A 27,062-nucleotide genomic window follows, 5' to 3' on the forward strand; every position below is an offset into this window, starting at 1 on the left:
GATATGAAACAAGTCTGTAGTTACTAACCCTTGTGATAGTGAGTGGAGGATGATATGAAATGAGTCTGTAGTTACTAACCCTTGTGATAGTGAGTGGAGGATGATATGAAATTAGTCTGTAGTTACTAACCCTTGTGATAGTGAGTGGAGGATGATATGAAATGAGTCTGTAGTTACTAACCCTTGTGATAGTGAGTGGAGGATGATATGAAATGAGTCTGTAGTTACTAACCCTTGTGATAGTGAGTGGAGGATGATATGAAAAGTCTGTAGTTACTAACCCTTGTGATAGTGAGTGGAGGATGATATGAAATGAGTCTGTAGTTACTAACCCTTGTGATAGTGAGTGGAGGATGATATGAAACAAGTCTGTAGTTACTAACCCTTGTGATAGTGAGTGGAGGATGATATGAAATGAGTCTGTAGTTACTAACCCTTGTGATAGTGAGTGGAGGATGATATGAAATGAGTCTTTAGTTATTAACCCTTGTGATAGTGAGTGGAGGATGATATGAAACAAGTCTGTAGTTACTAACCCTTGTGATAGTGAGTGGAGGATGTGGAGGTAGTTACTAACCCTTGTGATAGTGAGTGGAGGATGATATGAAATGAGTCTGTAGTTACTAACCCTTGTGATAGTGAGTGGAGGATGATATGAAAATGAGTCTGTAGTTACTAACCCTTGTGATAGTGAGTGGAGGATGATATGAAATGAAAGTTACTAACCCTTGTGATAGTGAGTGGAGGATGATATGAAATGAGTCTGTAGTTACTAACCCTTGTGATAGTGAGTGGAGGATGATATGAAATGAGTCTGTAGTTACTAACCCTTGTGATAGTGAGTGGAGGATGATATGAAACAAGTCTGTAGTTACTAACCCTTGTGATAGTGAGTGGAGGATGATATGAAATGAGTCTGTAGTTACTAACCCTTGTGATAGTGAGTGGAGGATGATGAAATGAGTCTGTAGTTACTAACCCTTGTGATAGTGAGTGGAGGATGATATGAAAAAGTCTGTAGTTACTAACCCTTGTGATAGTGAGTGGAGGATGATATGAAATGAGTCTGTAGTTACTAACCCTTGTGATAGTGAGTGGAGGATGATATGAAACAAGTCTGTAGTTACTAACCCTTGTGATAGTGAGTGGAGGATGATATGAAATGAGTCTGTAGTTACTAACCCTTGTGATAGTGAGTGGAGGATGATATGAAATGAGTCTTTAGTTATTAACCCTTGTGATAGTGAGTGGAGGATGATATGAAACAAGTCTGTAGTTACTAACCCTTGTGATAGTGAGTGGAGGATGATATGAAATGAGTCTGTAGTTCTAACCCTTGTGATAGTGAGTGGAGGATGATATGAAACAAGTCTGTAGTTACTAACCCTTGTGATAGTGAGTGGAGGATGATATGAGTCTGTAGTTACTAACCCTTGTGATAGTGAGTGGAGGATGATATGAAATGAGTCTGTAGTTACTAACCCTTGTGATAGTGAGTGGAGGATGATATGAAACAAGTCTGTAGTTACTAACCCTTGTGATAGAGTGGAGGATGATATGAAATGAGTCTGTAGTTACTAACCCTTGTGATAGTGAGTGGAGGATGATATGAAATGAGTCTGTAGTTATTAACCCTTGTGATAGTGAGTGGAGGATATGAAATGAGTCTGTAGTTACTAACCCTTGTGATAGTGAGTGGAGGATGATATGAAATGAGTCTGTAGTTACTAACCCTTGTGATAGTGAGTGGAGGATGAGAAATGAGTCTGTAGTTACTAACCCTTGTGATAGTGAGTGGAGGATGATATGAAACAAGTCTGTAGTTACTAACCCTTGTGATAGTGAGTGGAGGATGATATGAAATGAGTCTGTAGTTATTAACCCTTGTGATAGTGAGTGGAGGATGATATGAAACAAGTAGTTATTAACCCTTGTGATAGGAGTGGAGGATGATATGAAATGAGTCTGTAGTTACTAACCCTTGTGATAGTGAGTGGAGGATGATATGAAATGAGTCTGTAGTTACTAACCCTTGTGATAGTGAGTGGAGGATGATATGAAACAAGTCTGTAGTTACTAACCCTTGTGATAGTGAGTGGAGGATGATATGAAACAAGTCTGTAGTTACTAACCCTTGTGATAGTGAGTGGAGGATGATATGAAATGAGTCTGTAGTTACTAACCCTTGTGATAGTGAGTGGAGGATGATATGAAATGAGTCTGTAGTTACTAACCCTTGTGATAGTGAGTGGAGATGATATGAAATGAGTCTGTAGTTACTAACCCTTGTGATAGTGAGTGGAGGATGATATGAAATGAGTCTGTAGTTACTAACCCTTGTGATAGTGAGTGGAGGATGATATGAAATGAGTCTGTAGTTACTAACCCTTGTGATAGTTGTGATAGTCTGTGTTACTAACCCTTGTGATAGTGATGGAGGATGATATGAAATGAGTCTGTAGTTACTAACCCTTGTGATAGTGAGTGGAGGATGATATGAAATGAGTCTTTAGTAACCCTTGTGATAGTGAGTGGAGGATGATATGAAACAAGTCTGTAGTTACTAACCCTTGTGATAGTGAGTGGAGGATGATATGAAATTAGTCTGTAGTTACTAACCCTTGTGATAGTGAGTGGAGGATGATATGAAAAGTCTGTAGTTACTAACCCTTGTGATAGTGAGTGGAGGATGATATGAAATGAGTCTGTAGTTACTAACCCTTGTGATAGTGAGTGGAGGATGATATGAAATGAGTCTGTAGTTACTAACCCTTGTGATAGTGAGTGGAGGATGATATGAAATGAGTCTGTAGTTACTAACCCTTGTGATAGTGAGTGGAGGATGATATGAAATGAGTCTATAGTTACTAACCCTTGTGATAGTGAGTGGAGGATGATATGAAATGAGTCTGTAGTTACTAACCCTTGTGATAGTGAGTGGAGGATGGAAATGAGTCTGTAGTTACTAACCCTTGTGATAGTGAGTGGAGGATGATATGAAATGAGTCTGTAGTTACTAACCCTTGTGATAGTGAGTGGAGGATGATATGAAACAAGTCTGTAGTTATTAACCCTTGTGATAGTGAGAGAGGATGATATGAAATGAGTCTGTAGTTATTAACCCTTGTGATAGTGAGTGGAGATGATATGAAATGAGTCTGGTTACTAACCCTTGTGATAGTGAGTGGAGGATGATATGAAATGAGTCTGTAGTTACTAACCCTTGTGATAGTGAGTGGAGGATGATATGAAATGAGTCTGTAGTTACTAACCCTTGTGATAGTGAGTGGAGGATGATATGAAATGAGTCTGTAGTTACTAACCCTTGTGATAGTGAGTGGAGGATGATATGAAATGAGTCTGTAGTTACTAACCCTTGTGATAGTGAGTGGAGGATGATATGAAATGAGTCTGTAGTTATTAACCCTTGTGATAGTGAGTGGAGGATGATATGAAACAAGTCTGTGTAGTTACTAACCCTTGTGATAGTGAGTGGAGGATGATATGAAATGAGTCTGTAGTTACTAACCCTTGTGATAGTGAGTGGAGGATGATATGAAACAAGTAACCCTTGTGATAGTGAGTGGAGGATGATATGAAATGAGTCTGTAGTTATTAACCCTTGTGATAGTGAGTGGAGGATGATATGAAACAAGTCTGTGTAGTTACTAACCCTTGTGATAGTGAGTGGAGGATGATATGAAACAAGTCTGTAGTTATTAACCATTGTGATAGTGAGTGGAGGATGATATGAAACAAGTCTGTAGTTATTAACCCTTGTGATAGTGAGTGGAGGATGAAATATAGTTACTAACCCTTGTGATAGTGAGTGGAGGATGATATGAAATGCCAGTCTGTAGTTACTAACCCTTGTGATAGTGAGTGGAGGATGATATGAAATGAGTCTGTAGTTACTAACCCTTGTGATAGTGAGTGGAGGATGATATGAAATGAGTCTGTAGTTACTAACCCTTGTGATAGTGAGTGGAGGATGATATGAAATGAGTCTGTAGTTACTAACCCTTGTGATAGTGAGTGGAGGATGATATGAAATGAGTCTGTAGTTACTAACCCTTGTGATAGTGAGTGGAGGATGATATGAAATGAGTCTGTAGTTATTAACCCTTGTGATAGTGAGTGGAGGATGATATGAAACAAGTCTGTGTAGTTACTAACCCTTGTGATAGTGAGTGGAGGATGATATGAAACAAGTCTGTAGTTACTAACCCTTGTGATAGTGAGTGGAGGATGATATGAAACAAGTCTGTAGTTATTAACCCTTGTGATAGTGAGTGGAGGATGATATGAAACAAGTCTGTAGTTATTAACCCTTGTGATAGTGAGTGGAGGATGATATGAAATGAGTCTTTAGTTATTAACCCTTGTGATAGTGAGTGGAGGATGATATGAAACAAGTCTGTAGTTACTAACCCTTGTGATAGTGAGTGGAGGATGATATGAAATGAGTCTGTAGTTATTAACCCTTGTGATAGTGAGTGGAGGATGATATGAAACAAGTCTGTAGTTACTAACCCTTGTGATAGTGAGTGGAGGATGATATGAAATGAGTCTGTAGTTACTAACCCTTGTGATAGTGAGTGGAGGATGATATGAAATGAGTCTGTAGTTACTAACCCTTGTGATAGTGAGTGGAGGATGATATGAAATGAGTCTGTAGTTACTAACCCTTGTGATAGTGAGTGGAGGATGATATGAAATGAGTCTATAGTTACTAACCCTTGTGATAGTGAGTGGAGGATGATATGAAATGAGTCTGTAGTTACTAACCCTTGTGATAGTGAGTGGAGGATGATATGAAATGAGTCTGTAGTTACTAACCCTTGTGATAGTGAGTGGAGGATGATATGAAATGAGTCTTATTAACCCTTGTGATAGTGAGTGGAGGATGATATAAAAACAAGTCTGTAGTTATTAACCCTTGTGATAGTGAGTGGAGGATGATATGAAACAAGTCTGTGTAGTTACTAACCCTTGTGATAGTGAGTGGAGGATGATATGAAACAAGTCTGTAGTTATTAACCCTTGTGATAGTGAGTGGAGGATGATATGAAACAAGTCTGTAGTTATTAACCCTTGTGATAGTGAGTGGAGGATGATATGAAACAAGTCTGTAGTTATTAACCCTTGTGATAGTGAGTGGAGGATGATATGAAATGAGTCTGTAGTTACTAACCCTTGTGATAGTGAGTGGAGGATGATATGGCTCTTAATTTTCACTCCTTTTACCCCTTTTTGCCTTCTCCACTTTTAGAATTATTTTTATTCCCTGTATTGTACAGCCTACTGACATGAAGTCATGTATATCTCATCAACTGACTGGTTCTTCTGATGTTGTTCACACAGGAGACCATGTTGAGACATTCTCTACATCCAGAGAGCAACAGCAGGAAGATCACAGAGCTAAGAGGTCTCATCACTGCCCACATTGTGAGGAGATTTTCCCATTTCTATCAAAGCTAGAAATGCACCTAAAAATACACACAGGAGAGAGTCTGTATTCCTGTTCCGACTGTGGAAAAAGCTTCAAAACATCAAGGTCTCTTACAGTTCATCAGAGAACACACACAGGAAAGACACCTTACTCCTGCTCGGAATGTGGAAAAAGTTTCTCTCAACAGAGCAATTTAAAAACACACCAACGTATACATAAAGGAGAGAAGCCTTACTCCTGCTCTGACTGTGGGGTCAGTTTCTCCGGATTGGATACCTTAAAAACACACAAACGTATACATACAGGAGAAAAGCCATATTCCTGCTCTGACTGTGGGAAGACATTTTCTCAACTGGTCCATTTAAATGCACACCGACGTATACACACAGGAGAGAAGCCTTACTTCTGCTCTGACTGTGGAAAGAGTTTCTCTCAACAGAGCAGCTTAAAATCACACCAGCGTACACATACAGGAGAGAAGCCGTACTCCTGCTCTGACTGTGGGAAGTGCTTCACAACATCATCTGCAATAAACGTTCATCAGAGAACACACACAGGAGAGAAGCCTTACTTCTGCTCTGACTGTGGAATGAGTTTTTCCCGGTTGAATACCTTAAACTGTCACCAGTTAATACATACAGGACAGAAGCCTTACTTCTGCTCTGACTGTGGGAAGAATTTCTCTCTACAGAGCAGCTTAAAATCACACCAACCTATACACACAGGAGAAAAGCCTTACTCCTGCTCTGACTGTGGAAAGTGTTTCTCTCGACAGGGCAGCTTAAAATCACACCAACGGATACACACAATAGAGAAGCCTTTTTCAGAATAAAACCGTACATTTTTGGGTGGATTGACAATGGACCCCTGCTTAAAGTATCCTCCTTTTTAAACGAAGTCTTACAGAGTTGGCTACAATGTCATCCTCCAGACAAGGCAGATCTAATATTACAGCAAATAATATGGCTCAGCTCCAATGTACTGAGAGATAAAACAAGAACTTTTATTGTAAAAAAAATGTGTATAATATCTATGAAGGACATACATTTTCAACATTTTACAACATACAACATTTTCAGACAAGATAGAAAGGCCAAAGAGGGTGGTGTTGCAATCTACTGCAGAGTTCTGTCCTACTATCCAGGTCTGTTCCCAAACAATTTGAACTTCTACTTTTTAAAAAGCCATTTCTCTAAAAACAAGTCTCGTTGCTGCCTGCTACAGACTTAAAAATCATACAATGTGATTTTCTGGATTTTTGTTTTAGATTCCGTCTCTCACAGTTGAAGTGTACCTATGGTAAAAATTACAGACCTCTACATGCTTTGTAAGTAGGAAACACTGCCGATTTTGCAGGATATCAAATACTTGTTCTCCCCACTGTATATCTCTCTGGTCACCCACAAAACCAATTGTTCCTTTGGCCGCCTCTCCTTACAGTTCTCTGCTGCCAATGACTGGAACGAACTACAAAAATCTCTGAAACTGGAAACGCTTATCTCCCTCACAAGCTTCTCCCTCACTAGCTTTAAGCACCAGCTGTCAGAGCAGCTCACATATTACTGCACCTGTACATAGCCCATGTATAATTTAGCCCAAACTACCTCTTTCCCTACTGTATTTATTTATTTATTTTGCTCCTTTGCACCCCATTATTTCTCTCTACTTTGCACATTCTTCCACTGCAAATCTACCATTCCAGTGTTTTACTTGCTATATTGTATTTACCTCTCTTATCTCACCTCATTTGCTCACATTGTATATAGACTTGTTTCTACTCTATTATTGACTGTATGTTTGTTTTACTCCCTGTGTAACTCTGTATTGTTGTATGTGTCCAACTGCTTTGCTTTATCTTGGCCAGGTCGCAGTTGTAAATGAGAACTTGTTCTCAACTGGCCTACCTGGTTAAATAAAGGTGAAATAAAAAAAGACTGCCTGATGCTTTCACATCAGCATGGACCAACATCCCTGTGGAACCTTTACAACATGCATAATCCATGTCCCGAAGAATTCAGGCTGTTCTGCAGGAAAAATAGGTGTAACTAATAAACTGTCCGGTGAGTAAATGAGCATACTGGGATAAAAGTGTTGGTTAACAGCATACATGACTGGTTCCCCAGGCACAAAACCCTCGAACAGGCTCTCAATTTAGCATATTTAACAGGCTGCTGATGGGCCATCAACTGCGTCCTATTGTAACTACACTGGTTGGGTGGGTTAAGCCCACAGAACAATGACACTTGCCCCAATAGCCAATCAGCAAGCAGTTGTCTGGACTTCACAAAGCTGTGGAAATATGTCCAGACAGTCAAAATTGTTATTTATTCAATAAATAGATATCAGTTAGACAAATTACAGTTCAACTCATATTGATTAACTAAATTTTCCATATCAGTGGCCATTACTAAAACAATGTAGTCTGATGGTTGACTGGATGGCACTGCTTCCCTCTGCAGTTTTCTGTGGTAATGAGTTAGTAGAAAACATGTATGGAGATGGTGTGATGATCAGTTCTTAATACTAAACAACTATTTAACGATACACAATCTTAGAAATGACTTCATATATTTATTAAATTGTAATTTTAGTCATTGATGAGAAAAGTGTTTTGGATGAATGCATTGAACTGAATCGATCTGCCAATAAATAAAGTTTGTACATTTTTGCTGGTCAAACTCTTATTTTTTTTATATAATTACATCGGGCCATGTCTCTCACCTGAAATCTGCTCCTGCATTCATCCCCAGTCATCAGCAACAGAGCATTGGGGAAGGTCCATGTCTGACATCAATGTGTGCGTAAATTACAATGACAATTTAACATGTTCAATTTAAAAAAAAAAAAGAGATAACAAACATACTGTTGACACACAGGCTATGGTGTAATGGAATGTTTTGCCATGTGTGGCTGGTTTTGTGGATTTTGACACTTATGTAGATGTCATAACCAGTCATAAAATAATGCAATATGTCTAAACAGGTCATGACAGTGTTATAACACGTTCTATCAGTGTTACATTATGACATGGTTATGACTGTGTCATGTGTTATGACGCTGGGTGTAAAGTAGTGTTCGCGATTATTCTAATTCTATAGTTAAAATATGATAATGACAACAAATTAAAATGCCAGGGAGCAGTTGTTGTGACAGAGTAGGAACCAGTGTTTTCTCTTAGCTACTTCATGTAGCTAACATTCTTGCTTCACATATTCCTCTTTGGGTTTTGAAGATACTGTTGCCCAAACAACATGCTGATTCAGGTCTACAGCATCACTGTTATTATGAGGCTGAATAGCTAATTACGTTTGCTCTGACTCAGTACATTTATTAGATTGCTAGCTAGCGATTAGCATTAGCGGCTAACAATATTTAGGCCCAACTTGCAGTGTAATTTTAGAACGCTAGTGGTTTATATTAAGAAGTAATGAGAAAACAGCATCGGTGTCATCAACATTGTTGCATGTGCTGCATTGACCCTGCAGACGGAACATAAATGTCTCATGGTCCAGGAACCACAAATGCCTCCTCGAGTGACAGGGGGCGGGGCTAGGTCTGTGTGGAAAGCGGCATGGAGAGAGAGAAGATTCAAGAAGCTAAGTATGATTTAAAAAAATGGATGTTACACCGGACGTATCCCATGTAACAAATCAAACATTAACATACTGTTATAGGAAAAGGAAAAACTCAAACGGGTCCGTGCAACAATACCAGTACGTCTAAAATACGGTATACGGCCCAGCCCTACTTACAAAAATGTATAATCTTTATCCCACTGGAAGGGTGGGTTCAAAGAGGTGAAAGGCACTACAACTACAACTAAGAACTGGGGTGTATTCATTACGCCTCGCAACGGTAACCGTTTACCATTTAAAAAGCAAACAGAGCAACTGGAACGAAATTGGGAGGGACCTACCTGAATTTGTCCAATAGAAACTCTCCTTGTCATTGAAAGACTTTTTCAATTTGAAGTAAAGGGTTTATGATGCAAAAAAACGTTTTCCAACAGACAATGTTTTCCAACAGAATCGGCGTAATGAATCCACCCACGGGGAGGTTTTAAACAAAAACCATTCATACATCTGAAAACCTAAGGTGCATCATGTTACATTGACAATTACAGGCTCTATTATTCACTCATCGGTTTCTCTCAATAGTTACTATTGGGGAATGGAACCTTGTGTTACCTTCCTCACACCACTACAGTATTCATTTCAACAGACCTTTTCCATGGTCCATTGTTACAGCTCAGTAAATGCCCAAGACTATATTGAGGGTCAAACTGTTGAAATGTCCATTATGTAAATAGTCTTGTAGAAGTCTGGTGTGGGGAAAGGGAAATGCATTTATCCAAAATGTGTCTTCCACATTTAACCCAACCCCTCTGAATCAGAGAGGTTTGTGTGTGTGTCTTGTAGCTAAAAAAAAAATATATATTTTTGTTTTGGTTGTATTGATGGAATGTTTGTCCTCAGGGCACCATAGCAACTGAGACCTGAATAAAAACAAGTAAAAACAGTAAAACTGTAGAGAAACTCTCCCAACAGACAGAATCAGACCAGACTGAGAGGGAAGCAGTAACACCCAGTCAACTGGCAGACTATAGCTGTGTTCGAATACCCATACTAACATACTGTATACTAAATGAGTATATACTACAAACTAGAGTTAATTTTAGTATACTGTAAACGAACGGTATCGTTTCAGTTGAGCGTACTTGAGCTTTAACTGTCTTCCGGATGCTGTTGCTATGCAACCTCTTGCTAGCTTTTTAGCATATCAAATTACTAGCTAAACATTTTAAGATTTCGGTTGTGTGTTCGTAAATTCAATCTGGAGTGCCAGAGGGTGCTCTGGGCGTTCGTAAATTCATACTGCTGTAATGCTATGCAGTTCCTAAGGATAGCGTAGCTAACATACCAGTACATACTGCTGTAATGCGATGCAGTTCCTAAGGATAGCGTAGCTAACATACCAGTACATGCTGCTGCAATGCTATGCAGTTCCTAAGGATAGCGTAGCTAACATACCAGTACATGCTGCTGTAATGCTATGCAGTTTCTAAGGATATACCAGTACATAGCTAACATACCAGTACATACTGCTGTAATGCTATGCAGTTCCTAAGGATAGCGTAGCTAACATACCAGTACATACTGCTGCAATGCTATGCAGTTCCTAAGGATAGCGTAGCTAACATACCAGTACATACTGCTGCAATGCTATGCAGTTTCTAAGGATATCGTAGCTAACATACCAGTACATACTGCTGTAATGATATGCCGTTCCTAAGGATAGCGTAGCTAACATACCAGTACATACTGCTGCAATGCTATGCAGTTTCTAAGGATATCGTAGCTAACATACCAGTACATACTGCTGTAATGCGATGCAGTTCCTAAGGATAGCGTAGCTAACATACCAGTACATACTGCTGTAATGCTATGCAGTTCCTAAGGATAGCGTAGCTAACATACCAGTACATACTGCTGCAATGCTATGCAGTTTCTAAGGATATCGTAGCTAACATACCAGTACATACTGCTGTAATGCTATGCAGTTCCTAAGGATAGCGTAGCTAACATACCAGTACATACTGCTGTAATGCTATGCAGTTCCTAAGGATAGCGTAGCTAACAAATTGTGTAACGTAACTTATTTGAAAAGTCATTACTTAATTACATTGCTCAACATTTTCTTAACATTTGTAATAATTAGTTAAAGAAATTAATTTGTATTCGCTCTCATTGGACTTCGGCTGCATATTTTACCCCATTTTCTTGAAATCTGAACACGTTGTGAAGCCATGCCCCTTTTTTTGAAGAATTTCATTATGGGCCCTAAAAGTACAGAAATAGTGTCCTCTGTGTGTATACTTCGTATTTTGGTGAATTGCATGCTAACCATATCCATACTATGACCAATAAGCATACTATATACTCCACGTCACAAATAGTACAGTCAGTGCGGTTAGTATGAGTATTCAAACACAGCCTGTTTGTTTTTAAAATGAGAAGCCTCACAGAGGGTATTCAACACTATTGGCAAATCCAAGGTCATCTCAATATGTTTACAGTAGAATCTAACAAAGCACACCAAACTAAAGGAGCACACTAATCAGTAAAGTAAAGAGGCTAACATTCTAGAACTCTTCCTTTCCACTGGACAGTTCCCTCACAGTGAGAAACAATAAGATTACAATAGTGTTCTAAGCTTCATTCAACGTTACCACTTCCTTTATGAGATGAGAATGAAGTGATGGAGTGACTTTAATCATAGCTGGTCTGAGAGAACTGATGTGGTTTTTCTCCTTAATGTATACGTCGGTGAGTTTTTAAGTTGCTCTGGTGAGAAAAACTCTTTCCACAGTCAGAGCAGGAATAAGGCTTCTCTCCTGTATGTATACTTTCATGTGATTTTAAGGTATCCAATCGGGCGAAACACTCTCCACAGTCAGAGCAGTAGTAAGGCTTCTCTCAAATCCAATCAAATGTATTTATATAGCCCTTCTTACATCAGCTGATATCTCAAAGTGCTGTACAGAAACCCAGCCTAAAACCCCAAACAGCAAGCAATGCAGGTGTAGAAGCACCTCTCCTGTATGTATTCGTTGGTGTACTTTTAAGCTGCTCTTTTGCGAGAAACTCTCCCAACAGTCAGAGTAGTAGTAAGGCTTCTCTCCTGTATGTATACGTTCATGGGATTTTAAGCTATCCAATCGGGAGAAACTCTTCCCACAGTCAGAGCAGGAGTAAGGCTTCTCTCCTGTGTGTGTTCTCTGATGAACTGTCAGAGATTGTGATGTTGTGAAGTTCTTCCCACAGTCAGTACAATAATACGGATTCTCTCCTGTGTGTATTTTGAGCTTTGATAGAATTTGTCAAATCTCCTCACAATGTGGGCAGTGGTGAGACCTCTTGGCTCTGTGATCTTCCTGCTGTTGCTCTCTGGATGTAGAGAATGTCTCAACACAGTGTCCTGTGTGAACAACATCAGAAGAACCAGTCAGTTGGTGAGATATACATGACTTCATATCAGTAGGCTGTACCATACAAAATGGGAATAAAACTATGCTAAAAGTGGGTAAGAGTCAGAAGTTCAAAATGGGCCAAAAGGAGTGAAAATTATGAGCCATATCATCCTCCACTCACTATCACAAGGGTTAGTAACTACACAGACTCATTTCATATCATCCTCCACTCACTATCACAAGGGTTAGTAACTACACAGACTCATTTCATATCATCCTCCACTCACTATCACAAGGGTTAGTCACTACACAGACTCATTTCATATCATCCTCCACTCACTATCACAAGGGTTAGTAACTACACAGACTCATTTCATATCATCCTCCACTCACTATCACAAGGGTTAGTAACTACACAGACTCATTTCATATCATCCTCCACTCACTATCACAAGGGTTAGTAACTACACAGACTCATTTCATATCATCCTCCACTCACTATCACAAGGGTTAGTCACTACACAGACTCATTTCATATCCTCCACTCACTATCACAAGGGTTAGTAACTACACAGACTCATTTCATATCATCCTCCACTCACTATCACAAGGGTTAGTCACTACACAGACTCATTTCATATCATCCTCCACTCACTATCACAAGGGTTAGTAACTACACAGACTCATTTCATATCATCCTCCACTCACTATCACAAGGGGTCACTACACAGACTCATTTCATATCATCCTCCACTCACTATCACAAGGGTTAGTAACTACACAGACTCATTTCATATCATCCTCCACTCACTATCACAAGGGTTAGTAACTACACAGACTAATTTCATAGAACTTTAAAACACTGGCAGCTTGTCTACTTCAAGTCTTTAGTCTCCTCTCTGATCACTCCAGACAGACCAGTTAATAAAACTATAATGCTGACAAAACTGGTGTCAAACCATGCAAGTCTCAGTAGCATGAAATATAATCTACCTTCTCATTGAAACAGTTCCTCATGAAACAGTTCTACTGCAACTTTTCATGCACAGTGGAAAGTTGGAACAAGGAGTTATTGTCTTGACAGTTCTGGAACTTTCTTTGAGTCTAAAAATATATTCTATTTTTTTATTGTACAATAATCTAATTTCAACAGATCAGGCAGCTAAACATTGAAGGTACAATATTAATTCAATCACAGACACATGCACACTTTAAATTACACAATGTAAGTGCACTTAAATTGACATAAATTAATAAACACCTCAAAAACCATTTCGTACCAGGTTGCAGTATGTTTTAGGCAGCACTATGTACTATTTTCCTGAATTACCTTGTCTTCACTGTATTATTTATCGATTAACCAACATTTCCAATTTTTGGGGGTTATTAAAACAACTAATTGACTGACGTCGTTTGAATTCGATTTAGTTCCATTTTTTTCCCTCTGAGCCCAACGGCCATTTCTCTAGAGATAAATCAAATCTTTAACGAGTGAAATCAAGTCAGGAACTACAATATGTGGTACGTGTGATCTCTAGATGGATACTTTTACATCTGCTACGTTACTACGTTAGAGGACTTTAAGGAATTTAAAAAATGATCAAGTAATCAAATAGGAACTAAGTATTGTGGTAGATATTTTAAATAATATAAAATGAGAGAAACTTATCACACAAGTCAGAATTATACTTAAACTAAATCTTTATTAATTTATTAATAATCAAACACAAAAATGGACAGAGTGAGTTATCACTGAGTGGAGTGAGCCTCTAGGTTATCTACTATCTCAAGATAGGTGCAACCTCCGAGATGACATACAATGGTTCCAGACACTAACCCCACACATCCTGTTCCAGACACTAACCCCACACATCCTGTTCCAGACACTAACCCCACACATCCTGTTCCAGACACTAACCCCACACATCCTGTTCCAGACACTAACCCCACACATCCTGTTCCAGACACTAACCCCACACATCCTGTTCCAGACACTAACCCCACACATCCTGTTCCAGACACTAACCCCACACATCCTGTTCCAGACACTAACCCCACACATCCTGTTCCAGACACTAACCCCACACATCCTGTTCCAGACACTAACCCCACACATCCTGTTCCAGACACTAACCCCACCCATCCTGTTCCAGACACTAACCCCACACATCAGGCCCCAAATACAAGGAACTTGTTGTTTTGTTCAGTACTAAGAACTTAAGGACACTTGTTGTTACTTAGTTTCCACCTTGCTAGGAGGGTGTGACTGACGCACAGACACTTGTTGTTACTTAGTTTCCACCTTGCTAGGAGGGTGTGACTGACGCACAGACACTTGTTGTTACTTAGTTTCCACCTTGCTAGGAGGGTGTGACTGACGCACAGACACTTGTTGTTACTTAGTTTCCACCTTGCTAGGAGGGTGTGACTGATGCACAGACACTTGTTGTTACTTAGTTTCCACCTTGCTAGGAGGGGGTGTCTGACGCACAGACATTGTGGAGACAAGTGCTTGGTTCCCATTACTCATCCCTTCACATGGTTCGCAATAGGTAAAAACATTCCACATTCACATATAGAAATAATGTTTCCTTCTGACCTCCTTTTCCCTGTTCTCTTTCTGATATTCTGCATAGCAACAGGGACATGTGATAGACAAGCCTGACCTCAGGTGACTGGGGCCCATATGAGGGAGGAAGTGCAGTTGCTAACACCAGACTCCCAAAGGAGACATTCTAATAACAAGAGTTAACAGTTTAAGCATATTCTGCAGATAAGTCATCTTCATTTATCTACGTTACTTAGCCAATTCTGATTTCACCACAGTATACTGAACACAAATATAAATGCAATATGCAACAATTTTACTGAGTTACAGTTCGTATAAGGAAATAAATTCATTAGGGCCAAATCAAATGAATGTCACATGACTCGGCAGGGGTGCAGGCAGGGGTGCAGGCAGGGGTGCAGGCAGGGGTGCAGGCAGGGGTGCAGGCAGGGGTGCAGACATGGGTGCAGACATGGGTGGGCCTGGGAGGGAACAACCACTGAGGAGCCAGGCCCAGCAAAATCAGAATGAGTTGTTCCCACAAAAAGGGCTTTAGTACAGACAGAAGTACTCCTCACTTTCATCAGCTGTCCGGGTGGATGGTCTCAGACGATCCCGTAGGTGAAGAAGCCAGATGTGGAGGCCCTGTATTGGGGTGGTTGTAAGGCCAGTTGAACACACTGCCAAATTTGGCTGCTTATGGTAGAGAAATGAACCCTAAATTCTCTAGTAACAGCTCTGGTGGACATTCCTGCAGTCAACATGCTAATTGCGCGCACACTCAAAACTTGAGACATCTGTAGCATTGGGTTGTGTGACAAAACGTCACACTTTAGAGCAGCCTTTTGTTGTCCCCAGCACAAAGTACACCTGTTTAATGATCATGCTGTTTAATCAGCTTCTTGATATGCCACACCTGTCAGGAAATTGATTATCTTGGCAAAGGAGAAATGCTCACTAACAGGGCTGTAAGCACATTTTTGTACAACATTTGAGAGAAATAAACTTTTTGTGCAAATGGAACATTTCTGGGATCTTTTATTTCAGCTCATGAAACATGGGACCAACACTTTAGATTTATTTTACCTTTATTTAACTAGGCAAGTCAGTTAAGAACAAATTCTTATTTTCAATGACGGCCTAGGAACAGTGGGTTAACTGCCTTGTTCAGGGGCAGAACGACAGATTTTTTTACCTTGACAGCTCGGGATTCGATCTGGCAACATTTTGGTTACTAGTCCAACGCTCTAACCACTAGGCTACTTTTCGCCCCCATATGTTGCGTTTAGACTTTTATTCAGTTTAATATACACAACTGTCTATTTTATTATTTCATAGTAATTTACTACTTTTCTATTAATGTCTACCGAATGTGGACCTGACAGATACAATGGAATATTTTCAATGTTTTGGCAATTTAATGTTCACTATTTTGGCCTTTGGAATTTCCATTAAAAAGCTCTACAATTATTGTTGTCAGTCATTATTTATTTCATTTAATGTTTAATTTGTATATTTTTTAAACCAAACCGACCTTCGAGGTAGGCAACACTGAACCATGCGTGAAAGCTCCAGCTGTTCAGGAGAACTATATGATCACGTGTCAAACAAACCACCATAGTCCCTGTGCCCATGAACGCCAAGATAACCTGTCTAAATGACTATCGCCCCGTAGCACTCACATCTGTAGGCATGAAATGCTTTCAAACGCTGGTCATGGCTCACACCATCACCCCAGAAACCCTGAATCCCTCCAACTTGTCTACTGCCCCAACAGGGGAATCTCTATTGCACTCAACACTGCCCTTTCGCATCTGGATAAAAGGAACACCTACGTAAGAATGATGTTCATAAGGAGCTTATCGAGGACCAAAGGAAAGGGCGGGCTGAACACGCCCCCCATTCACATTTTACAGGGACATAGTGGAGCGGGTCGAGAGCATCCAATTCCTCGATGGCCACGTCACTAAGGACCTATCATGGTCCAAACACACCAACAGTCGTGAAGAGGGCACGACAACGCCTTTTCCCCCTCAGGAGGCTGAACATTTGCGGCATGGGCCCTCTGATCTCTCAAAAAGGTTCTACAGCTACACCATTGAGAGGATCTTGACTGGCTGCATCACTGCCTAGTATGGCAACTGCTCTGCATGGCGCTACAGAGGGTAGTGCGTAGGGCCCAGTACATCAGTGGTGCCGAAGTCCCTGCCATCCAGCAACTCGACACCAGGTGGTTTCAGAGGAAGGCACAAAAAATGGTCAAACAAGGGCCTTCTGAGTGGCGCAGAGGTCTACGGCACTGTAGTGTTGCAGCGTCACTACAGCCTGGGGTTCGATCGAGCTGTGACAGGGAGTCCCGTAGTGCGGCGCACAATTGTCCCAGCATCGTCCGGGTTATGGGAGGGTTTGGCCGGGTGGGCTTTACTTGCCTCATCGAGCTCTAGCCCCTAGTGGCAGGCCGGGCGCCTGCAGGCTGACTTCGGTCGTCAGTTGAACTGTGTTTCTCAGACACATTGGTGCAGCTGGCTTCCGGGTTAAGGGAGAGGATGTTAAGAAGCGTGGCTTGGCGGATCATGTTTTGGAGGACACATGACTCGACCTTTGCCTCTCCAGAGCCCGCTGGGAGACAAGATCGTAATCACGAAATTGGGGAGAAAAGTGGGGGTAACAATTAGCCCTCCACCCAAAAAAAGTCAAATACTCCAGCCAACCAAGTCATAGACTGCTCTCTCTGTTACCGCAAGGCAAGTGGTACCGGAGCGCTAGGTCTGGGACCAAGAGGCTCCTGAAAAGCTTCTACCCACAAGCCATAGGACAGCTTTATAGTTCATCAAATGGCTAACCAGACTATTTACATTGATCCCCTTTATTAGTTATGTCTCAATTACAACGAATTATTTTGCACACACAAACTACACTGACACTCCACACATACAAACACATATTGACTCCACACATGAACACACAGCTGCTACTCGGATTATTATATATCCTGATTGCCTAGTCACTTTTACTCCTACCTACATGTACATACTGTATTGACTCGGCACTGGTACTCCTTGTACATATACTCGTTGTTTTTATTGTGCTACTTCTACTTTATTTAGAAAATATTCGCCTTAAATTGTATTACTATGCATTGTTGGGAATGGGCTTGTAAGTAGGTATTTCACTGTAAAGTAAATGCAGTGAAACATTTGAAATGAAAACATTTCAGTTGAAGGTGTTCAGTTGTTCAACTGACTAGGTATCGCCCTTTCCCTAAAGTCTACTAGTTGTATTTGGCCAATGTGACCAGTAAAATGTGATTTCGCTAGCATAAAACAATTGTATTTCCCATTCACACCATAGTAACAAATATAGATAAGATAGAAACAACTGAATGTGTCTGAAAATTACTACACATGTTTATTTTTAATAGGCAAGTCAGTTAAGAACAAATTCTTATTTTCAATGACGGCCTAGGAACAGTGGGTTAACTGCCTGTTCAGGGGCAGAACGGCAGATTTTGTACCTTGTCAGCTCGGGGTTTTGAACTTGCAACCTTTCGGTTACTAGTCCAATGCACTAATCACTAGGCTACCCTGCCGCCCCAGGGCATTACATCCAGCTTCAAAACAGAAAAGCAACTGTGAAATTGTCTCTGATGCAACCGCAATGCCTGCACTGAAGTCCGTTGACTCAGAGTGGACGTCGCCATTTTACAAGCTGTCACGAGAATTTTAAATTCCAATGATAATAACTGACAATCAATAACTCTGACCAATCCCCGAGATCTGTAAGACCTCGGGTTTAATAATAATTAGTCAAAGACTCAGCTTATGCAAAAAGATACTACAGTTTATTCAGAGAACGTTCTAAAGTCCATTATACAAAGACATCCATTTTATTGCACATACTTCCACACAAACAGTAGGTATCCTACGCACATACTTCCACACAAACAGTAGGTATCCTACGCACATACTTCCACACAAACAGTAGGTATAGGTACTTCCCACAAACAGCAGGTATCCTACATACTTCCACACAAACAGTAGGTATCCTACGCACATACTTCCACACAAACAGCAGGTATCCTACGCACATACTTCCACACAAACAGTAGGTATCCTATCTTCCACACAAACACATCCTACATACTTCCACACAAACAGTAGGTATCCTACGCACATACTTCCACACACACAAACAGTAGGTATCCTAGGTATCCACACAAACAGCAGGTATCCACATACTTCCACACAAACAGTAGGTATCCTACGCACATACTTCCACACAAACAGTAGGTATCCTACGCACATACTTCCACACAAACAACTTCCACACAAACAGGTATCCTACGCACATACTTCCACACAAACAGTAGGTATCCTTCCACACAAACAGCAGGTATCCTACATACTTCCACACAAACAGTAGGTATCCTACGCACATACTTCCACACAAACAGTAGGTATCCTACGCACATACTTCCACACAAACAGTAGGTATCCATGCTTCCACACAAACAGTAGGTATCCTACGCACATACTTCCACACAAACAGTAGGTATCCTACGCACATACTTCCACACAAACAGCAGGTATCCACACAAACAGCAGGTATCCTACATACTTCCACACAAACAGTAGGTATCCTACGCACATACTTCCACACAAACAAACATACTTCCACACAAACAGTAGGTATCCTACGCACATACTTCCACACAAACAGTAGGTATCCTACGCACATACTTCCACACAAACAGTAGGTATCCTACGCACATACTTCCACACAAACAGTAGGTATCCTACATACTTCCACACAAACAGTAGGTATCCTATGCACATACTTCCACACAAACAGCAGGTAACATACTTCCACACAAACAGGTATCCTCCACACAAACATACTTCCACACAAACAGTAGGTATCCTCCTTCCACACAAACAGTAGGTATCCACATACTTCCACACAAACAGTAGGTATCCTAGCTTCCACACAAACAGTAGGTATCCACACAAACAGTAGGTATCCTACATACTTCCACACAAACAGTAGGTATCCTACATACTTCCACACAAACAGTAGGTATCCTACGCACATACTTCCACACAAACAGTAGGTATCCTACGCACATACTTCCACACAAACAGTAGGTGAGTTTTATCCTTCTCCGTAGTTCTCACCACTGTGTATCACGACCCAGCCGACAGTTCCATTCCCCCGAGATTAGGGAAACCTTGAGAAATACTCCCTATGCTATCATAAATTCCTCAGAGGCCTAGCCAGGTCGGTCCAAACACAGTTTTAATTGTTCTTCAGTATTTTCCTGGGCACACACACACACAAGTTCAAATCTTAAACTAGCCTTGCTCAGACAGTCTGTGTTTTTCCACTATACAGATACATTGTTTAACACAATTCCGACTAAACCTACACACATCATCAGATTGTAATTTTATGATTCTAATCAATTTCATACAGTTATAAGGTTTCAGAGTGGAATTATGTTATCATTATCTTGGGTGGTTCTGTAGCTCAGTTGGTAGAGCATGGCGCTTGTAACGCCAGGGTAGTGGGTTCGATTCCGGGACCACCCATACGTAGAATGTATGCACACATGACTGTAAGTCGCTTTGGATAAAAGCGTCTGCGAAATGGCATATATATATATATATCTTTCAACATATACATTATTCTATCACAAGCTAATACCATTTTTTAAAAACACGTAAAACAAACTCAGAAATGTTAATGAAATCTTGATGAAATAATGTAGATTAATTCACTCAAACTCTGTCGTCTCGAACTATGTAATTTATCACGTCCTTTGCTCCGTTTGACACAAACATAACAAAATCTTCACCAAAGTGATAATACCTTGACGGATTTTCAACCTAGCATGTTATTTCGATATTAGTCAATTGAAACGTGCTATTACATACCTGTAGTAATGCATTTGAAACGGACACGAAACCTTTTGTTTTCACAGCACAGACCTAGTGCTTAGTGGTGGGAGTCGATTCCTTTTGTTTTCACAGCACAGATCTAGTGCTTAGTGGTGGGAGTCGATTCCTTTCGTTTTCACAGCACAGATCTAGTGCTAGTAGTGGTGGAGTCGATTCCTTTCGTTTTTCACAGATCACAGTCGATTCCTTTCGTTTTCACAGCACAGATCTAGTGCTTAGTGGTGGGAGTCGATTCCTTTCGTTTTCACAGCACAGATCTAGTGCTTAGTGGTGGGAGTCGATTCCTTTCGTTTTCACAGCACAGATCTAGTGCTTAGTGGTGGGAGTCGATTCCTTTCGTTTTCACAGCACAGATCTAGTGCTTAGTGGTGGGAGTCGATTCCTTTCGTTTTCACAGCACAGATCTAGTGCTTAGTGGTGGGAGTCGATTCCCATTTCTGGGTAAGATTCTGTATTTTTGCATCGGAGGAAACTATTTTCCGTAGTCTATTACTTTGAGAACAAAAACTGTAGCATCTTTCACAGCAAATAAAGAGCGAGCTAGCGAGGGAGATATATATATATATATATTTTTTTCTCACCTTTATTTAACCAGGTAGGCAAGTTGAGAACAAGTTCTCATTTACAATTGCGACCTGGCCAAGATAAAGCAAAGCAGTTCGACACATACAACGACAGAGTTACACATGGAGTAAAACAAACATACAGTCAATAATACAGTATAAACAAGTCTATATACAATGTGAGCAAATGAGGTGAGAAGGGAGGTAAAGGCAAAAAAGGCCATGGTGGCAAAGTAAATACAATATAGCAAGTAAAACACTGGAATGGTAGTTTTGCAATGGAAGAGTGTGCAAAGTAGAAATAAAAATAATGGGGTGCAAAGGAGCAAAATTAATTAATTAAATACAGTTGGGAAAGAGGTAGTTGTTTGGGCTAAATTATAGGTGGGCTATGTACAGGTGCAGTAATCTGTGAGCTGCTCTGACAATTGGTGCTTAAAGCTAGTGAGGGAGATAAGTGTTTCCAGTTTCAGTTTGTAGTTCGTTCCAGTCATTGGCAGCAGAGAACTGGAAGGAGAGGCGGCCAAAGAAAGAATTGGTTTTGGGGGTGACTAGAGAGATATAACTGCTGGAGTGTGTGCTACAGGTGGGAGATGCTATGGTGACCAGCGAGCTGAGATAAGGGGGGACTTTACCTAGCAGGGTCTTGTAGATGACATGGAGCCAGTGGGTTTGGCGACAAGTATGAAGCGAGGGCCAGCCAACTAGAGCGTACAGGTCGCAATGGTGGGTAGTATATGGGGCTTTGGTGACAAAACGGATTGCACTGTGATAGACTTCATCCAATTTGTTGAGTAGGGTATTGGAGGCTATTTTGTAAATGACATCGCCAAAGTCGAGGATTGGTAGGATGGTATGTTTAGCAGCATGAGTGAGGGATGCTTTGTTGCGAAATAGGAAGCTAATTCTAGATTTAACTTTGGATTGGAGATGTTTGATATGGGTCTGGAAGGAGAGTTTACAGTCTAACCAGACACCTAAGTATTTGTAGTTGTCAGAGCCGTCCAGAGTAGTGATGTTGGACAGGCGGGTAGGTGCAGGTAGCGATCGGTTGAAGAGCATGCATTTAGTTTTACTTGTATTTAAGAGCAATTGGAGGCCACGGAAGGAGAGTTGTATGGCATTGAAGCTTGCCTGGAGGGTTGTTAACACAGTGTCCAAAGAAGGGCCGGAAGTATACAGAATGGTGTCGTCTGCGTAGAGGTGGATCAGAGACTCACCAGCAGCAAGAGCGACCTCGTTGATGTATACAGAGAAGAGAGTCGGTCCAAGAATTGAACCCTGTGGCACCCCCATAGAGACTGCCAGAGGTCCGGACAGCAGACCCTCCGATTTGACACACTGAACTCTATCAGAGAAGTAGTTGGTGAACCAGGCGAGGCAATCATTTGAGAAACTAAGGCTGTCGAGTCTGCCGATGAGGATGTGGTGATTGACAGAGTCGAAAGCCTTGGCCAGATCAATGAATACGGCTGCACAGTAATGTTTCTTATCGATGGCGGTTAAGATATCGTTTAGGACCTTGAGCGTGGCTGAGGTGCACCCATGACCAGCTCTGAAAGCAGATTGCATAGCAGAGAAGGTATGGTGAGATTCGAAATGGTCGGTAATCTGTTTGGCTTTCGAAGACCTTAGAAAGGCATGGTAGGATAGATATAGGTCTGTAGCAGTTTGGGTCAAGAGTGTCCCTCCCTTTGAAGAGGAGGATGACCGCAGCTGCTTTCCAATCTTTGGGAATCTCAGACGACACGAAAGAGAGGTTGAACAGGCTAGTAATAGGGGTGGCAACAATTTCGGCAGATAATTTTAGAAAGAAAGGGTCCAGATTGTCTAGCCCGGCTGATTTGTAGGGGTCCAGATTTTGCAGCTCTTTCAGAACATCAGCTGAATGGATTTGGGAGAAGGAGAAATGGGGAAGCCTTGGGCGAGTTGCTGTTGGGAGGGGCACAGGCAGACAGTCAGAACCAAGCATCGGGCTTCTGTCATAAGAGTCAATAAAACGGGGGCAATTTGGAAAAACAAATCTTGTGTGAATCGTCCTCTGGAATAACACACATGCTTGGTTAATAATTACAAAAAGAACGTCTCTAATAATGCCTGAAAGTCTCTAGAAACGCCTGTCCGAATAGGGCTATAACATGGCAAAGAACATGTTTATCATTTATCCGTTTGAAGTCTCCATGGTGATTTGTAGGATCCATCTAGATACCTGGGAGATCCGTTTGAAGTCTCCATGGTGATGTGTAGGATCCATCTAGATACCTGGGAGATCCATTTGAAGTCTCCATGAAAATCATAGATGACTTAATAGGTTTAAGGTTTTTAAACCATTACATATGCATTAGTGAGAATACTGGTGGCTGGCATATTGGCTTGTCCCCATGGTGACGTGTAGCGGTGTAGTGACATGTTTTTAGGAGATAGAAATATACATTTTGAATTTTAAGAAATAAAACAAAAGAACATTTACAGTATAGAAACCCCCCCAAAACAAAGACTGACCAGCACAAATTAATGTAGAACATTTATTTTTCATTAGTAGATCAATTAAGTTCACTCCAGTTATCCAAATACATGAATTATCAATGACTAAAATAACAAATCTACAAAATATAAACGCAACGTAAAGTGTTGGTCCAATGTTTCATGAAGTTGAAATAAAAAAGATCCCAGAAATTCAAGAAGTTCAAATGAGCCTCACAAAGCTGCATTATATCATGCTGAAACATGAGGTGATGGCGGCGGATGAATGGCACAAAAATTGTGTTTGTTGTCCGTAGTTTATGCCTAACAATACCATAACCTCACCATGGGGCACTCTGTTCACAACATTCACATCAGCAAACCGCTCGCCCACACAACACCATACACATGGTCTGCGGTTGAGGCCAGTTGGAGGTACTGCCAAATTCTCTAAAACAATGTTGGAGGCAGCTTATTGTAGGGAAATGAACATTCAATTCTCTGGCAACAGCTCTGGTGGGTATTCCTACAGTCAGCATGCCAATTGCACATTCCCTTAAAACATGAGACATCTGTGGCATTGGGTTGTGTGACAAACCTGCATATTTTAGGCTGTCCTTGTATTGTTCCCAGCACAAGGTTCAGCTGTGTAATGATCATGCTGTTTAATCAGCTTCTTGATATGCCACATCTGTCAGATGGATGGATTATATTGGCAAAGAAGAAATGCTAACTAACAGGGATGGAAACTATTTTGAGCACAGGATTTGAGAGAAATACCCTTTTTGTGCATATGGAACATTTCTGGTCTTGAAACATGGGACCAACACATCACAGGTCTGCCAGGTCTGCCAGGTCGCAGTTGCAAATGAGAACTTGTTATCAACTAGCCTACCTGGTTAAATAAAGGTGTTCTCAACTAGCCTACCTGGTTAAATAAAGGTGTTCTCAACTAGCCTACCTGGTTAAATAAAGGTGTTCTCAACTAGCCTACCTGGTTAAATAAAGGTGTTCTCAACTAGCCTACCTGGTTAAATAAAGGTGTTCTCAACTAGCCTACCTGGTTAAATAAAGGTGTTCTCAACTAGCCTACCTGGTTAAATAAAGGTGTTCTCAACTAGCCTACCTGGTTAAATAAAAATTAAAAACATGTTGCATTTATATATATATTTTTTCAGTGTTGATGTTTCAAAGCCTGTTTATCATTAAACAAAGTTGATTAATAGCAAAAATAATATACCCAAATTAGTGGTGAAAACTGATCATCACCCCATCTCTATCTGATACATGTTGTGTCTACAAACTCATTCCAACAGAAAACTGCAGAAGGAAGCCGTACCACCCAGTCAACCATCACACTGCATTGTTTTAACAAGTGATCCCTCAGAGGGTTTTCAACACTAAGGGAAAATCCAGGTAATCTCAACATGTTTACAGTAGAATCTAACAAAACACACCAAAACTGACAAGGTGCACACTGATCAGCAAAGTAAAGAGAGGTTAACATTCTATAACACTCCTTTTCCTCTGCACAGTTCTCTCACAATGAGAAACAATTGGATTTCAATCGAGTGTTCTACGCTTTCTTCATTTGATCAAATTCACTGTTACCACTTCCTTTATCAAATGAGAATTAAGTGATGGAGTGACTTTAATCTTAGCTGGTCTGAGAGAACTTCTCTCCTTTATGTATGCGTTGGTGCGTTTTTAAGTTGCTCAATTGAGAGAAACTCGTCCCACAGTCAGAGCAGTGGTAAGGCTTCTCTCCTTTATGTATACGTTGGTGTCTTCTTAAATTGCTCAATTGAGAGAAACTAGCCCCACAGTCAGAGCAGTAGTGAGGCTTCTCTCCTGTGTGAGTTCTCTGGTGAGATTTTAGCTCAGTTGATGTTTTAAAGCCTTTCCCACAGTCAGAGCAGGAGTAAGGCTTCTCTCCTTTATGTATACGTTGGTGTGTTTTTAAGTTGCCCTGTTGAGAGAAACTCTTTCCACATTCAGAGCAGGAGTAAGGCTTCACTCCTGTATGCATTTGTTGGTGACATTTTAAGGTATCCAATCTGGAGAAACTCTCTGCACAGTCAGAGCAGGAGTAAGGCTTCTCTCCTGTGTGTCTTCGCTGATGAGATTTTAGCTCAGTTGATGTTTTAAAGCATTTACCACAGTCAAAGCAGGAGTAAGGCTTCTCTCCTGTATGTATTCGGTGGTGACATTTTAACGTATCCAATCGGGAGAATCTCCCCACAGTCGGAGCAGGAGTAAGGCTTCTCTCCTGTGTGTATTTTTAGATGTATTTTTAGCTTTGATAGAATTGGGAAAATCTCCTCACAATGTGGGCAGTGGTGAGACCTCTTAGCTCTGTGACCTTCCTGCTGTTCCTCTCTGGATGTAGAGAATGTCTCAACATGGTCTCCTGTGTGAACAACATCAGAACAACCAGTCAGTTTGTGTGACATACATGTCAATCCCAACTCAGTTGTGATATTGATCAATTATTTTATTTATGAAGCCTTTTGTAAATGAACAGTTTTCAAAGTGTTGAACAGAAACTCAGCCTAAAACCCCAAAGAGCAAGCAATGCAGAAGTGCAGTGGCAAAGGAAAAACTCAGTAACATAGGAAGAAACCTAGAGGAATCAGGCTCTGAGGGGTGGCCAGTCCTCTTCTGGTTGTACCAGGTGACATATGTATTCATATGTGACCGACCGGCTCGATCTAATGTAGCAACATTTGAAATTGTTTTTTTTTTTACATTGGATAAAAGTAGAGACTCAGAGCTGGAAAATTGTATATCATACACTACAGTTGAGGAACAATAGGGAAAGTAATTCTGTTTTAAAAGTTGATAAACTTGTAACCTCACTTTTGAGAAAATGGCCTTTGAATGTTTTGGTACACCTACTGCAGACCTCTTTGTCTACACCCATTCAGTATTGTTCACACCCTGTGCTGTTGGCAACAATTTACGCTTTTTTGTCAACTTTTACGGACAAGGCCATATTCAATGGCTGTTGAGCGTTCGTAAATTCATCATTTATTCTGTGCTCTTGCACACTCAGACGAGAGTGCTCTGAAATCTGAGTAGATAGCCAGAGCGAATGTACCAGCTACGT

General features: G+C 40.8%; 1 protein-coding gene, 1 long non-coding RNA gene and 1 pseudogene across 8 annotated transcripts in view; 1 reads left to right on the forward strand and 2 right to left on the reverse strand.

Annotated features, from left to right (window-relative positions):
* The window catches only part of LOC127917987 (zinc finger protein 34-like), a 146,024-nt gene that overhangs the window by 75,115 nt on the left and 43,847 nt on the right, over positions 1–27,062 (reverse strand). The gene's annotated exons all lie outside the window — the stretch shown is intronic.
* Positions 18,637–20,544, forward strand: LOC127917990 (uncharacterized). Of its 7 annotated transcripts, none has more exons than XR_008098252.1 (5): positions 18,637–18,954; positions 19,011–19,078; positions 19,393–19,460; positions 19,659–19,760; positions 20,047–20,544. It is a non-coding gene; the product is annotated as an uncharacterized LOC127917990 (long non-coding RNA). The 7 variants fall into 7 exon arrangements; XR_008098249.1 differs by having other exon boundaries at positions 18,640–18,954; positions 19,011–19,044; positions 19,363–19,460; XR_008098253.1 differs by lacking the exon at positions 19,011–19,078 and adding an exon at positions 19,226–19,259 and having other exon boundaries at positions 18,640–18,954.
* LOC127917989 (gastrula zinc finger protein XlCGF7.1-like) overlaps positions 24,002–27,062 on the reverse strand; it is a 33,951-nt pseudogene continuing 30,890 nt past the window's right edge.

Source organism: Oncorhynchus keta, unplaced genomic scaffold (genome assembly GCF_023373465.1).
Source record: "Oncorhynchus keta strain PuntledgeMale-10-30-2019 unplaced genomic scaffold, Oket_V2 Un_contig_12563_pilon_pilon, whole genome shotgun sequence".
NCBI classification, from domain to species: Eukaryota; Metazoa; Chordata; class Actinopteri; order Salmoniformes; family Salmonidae; genus Oncorhynchus; species Oncorhynchus keta.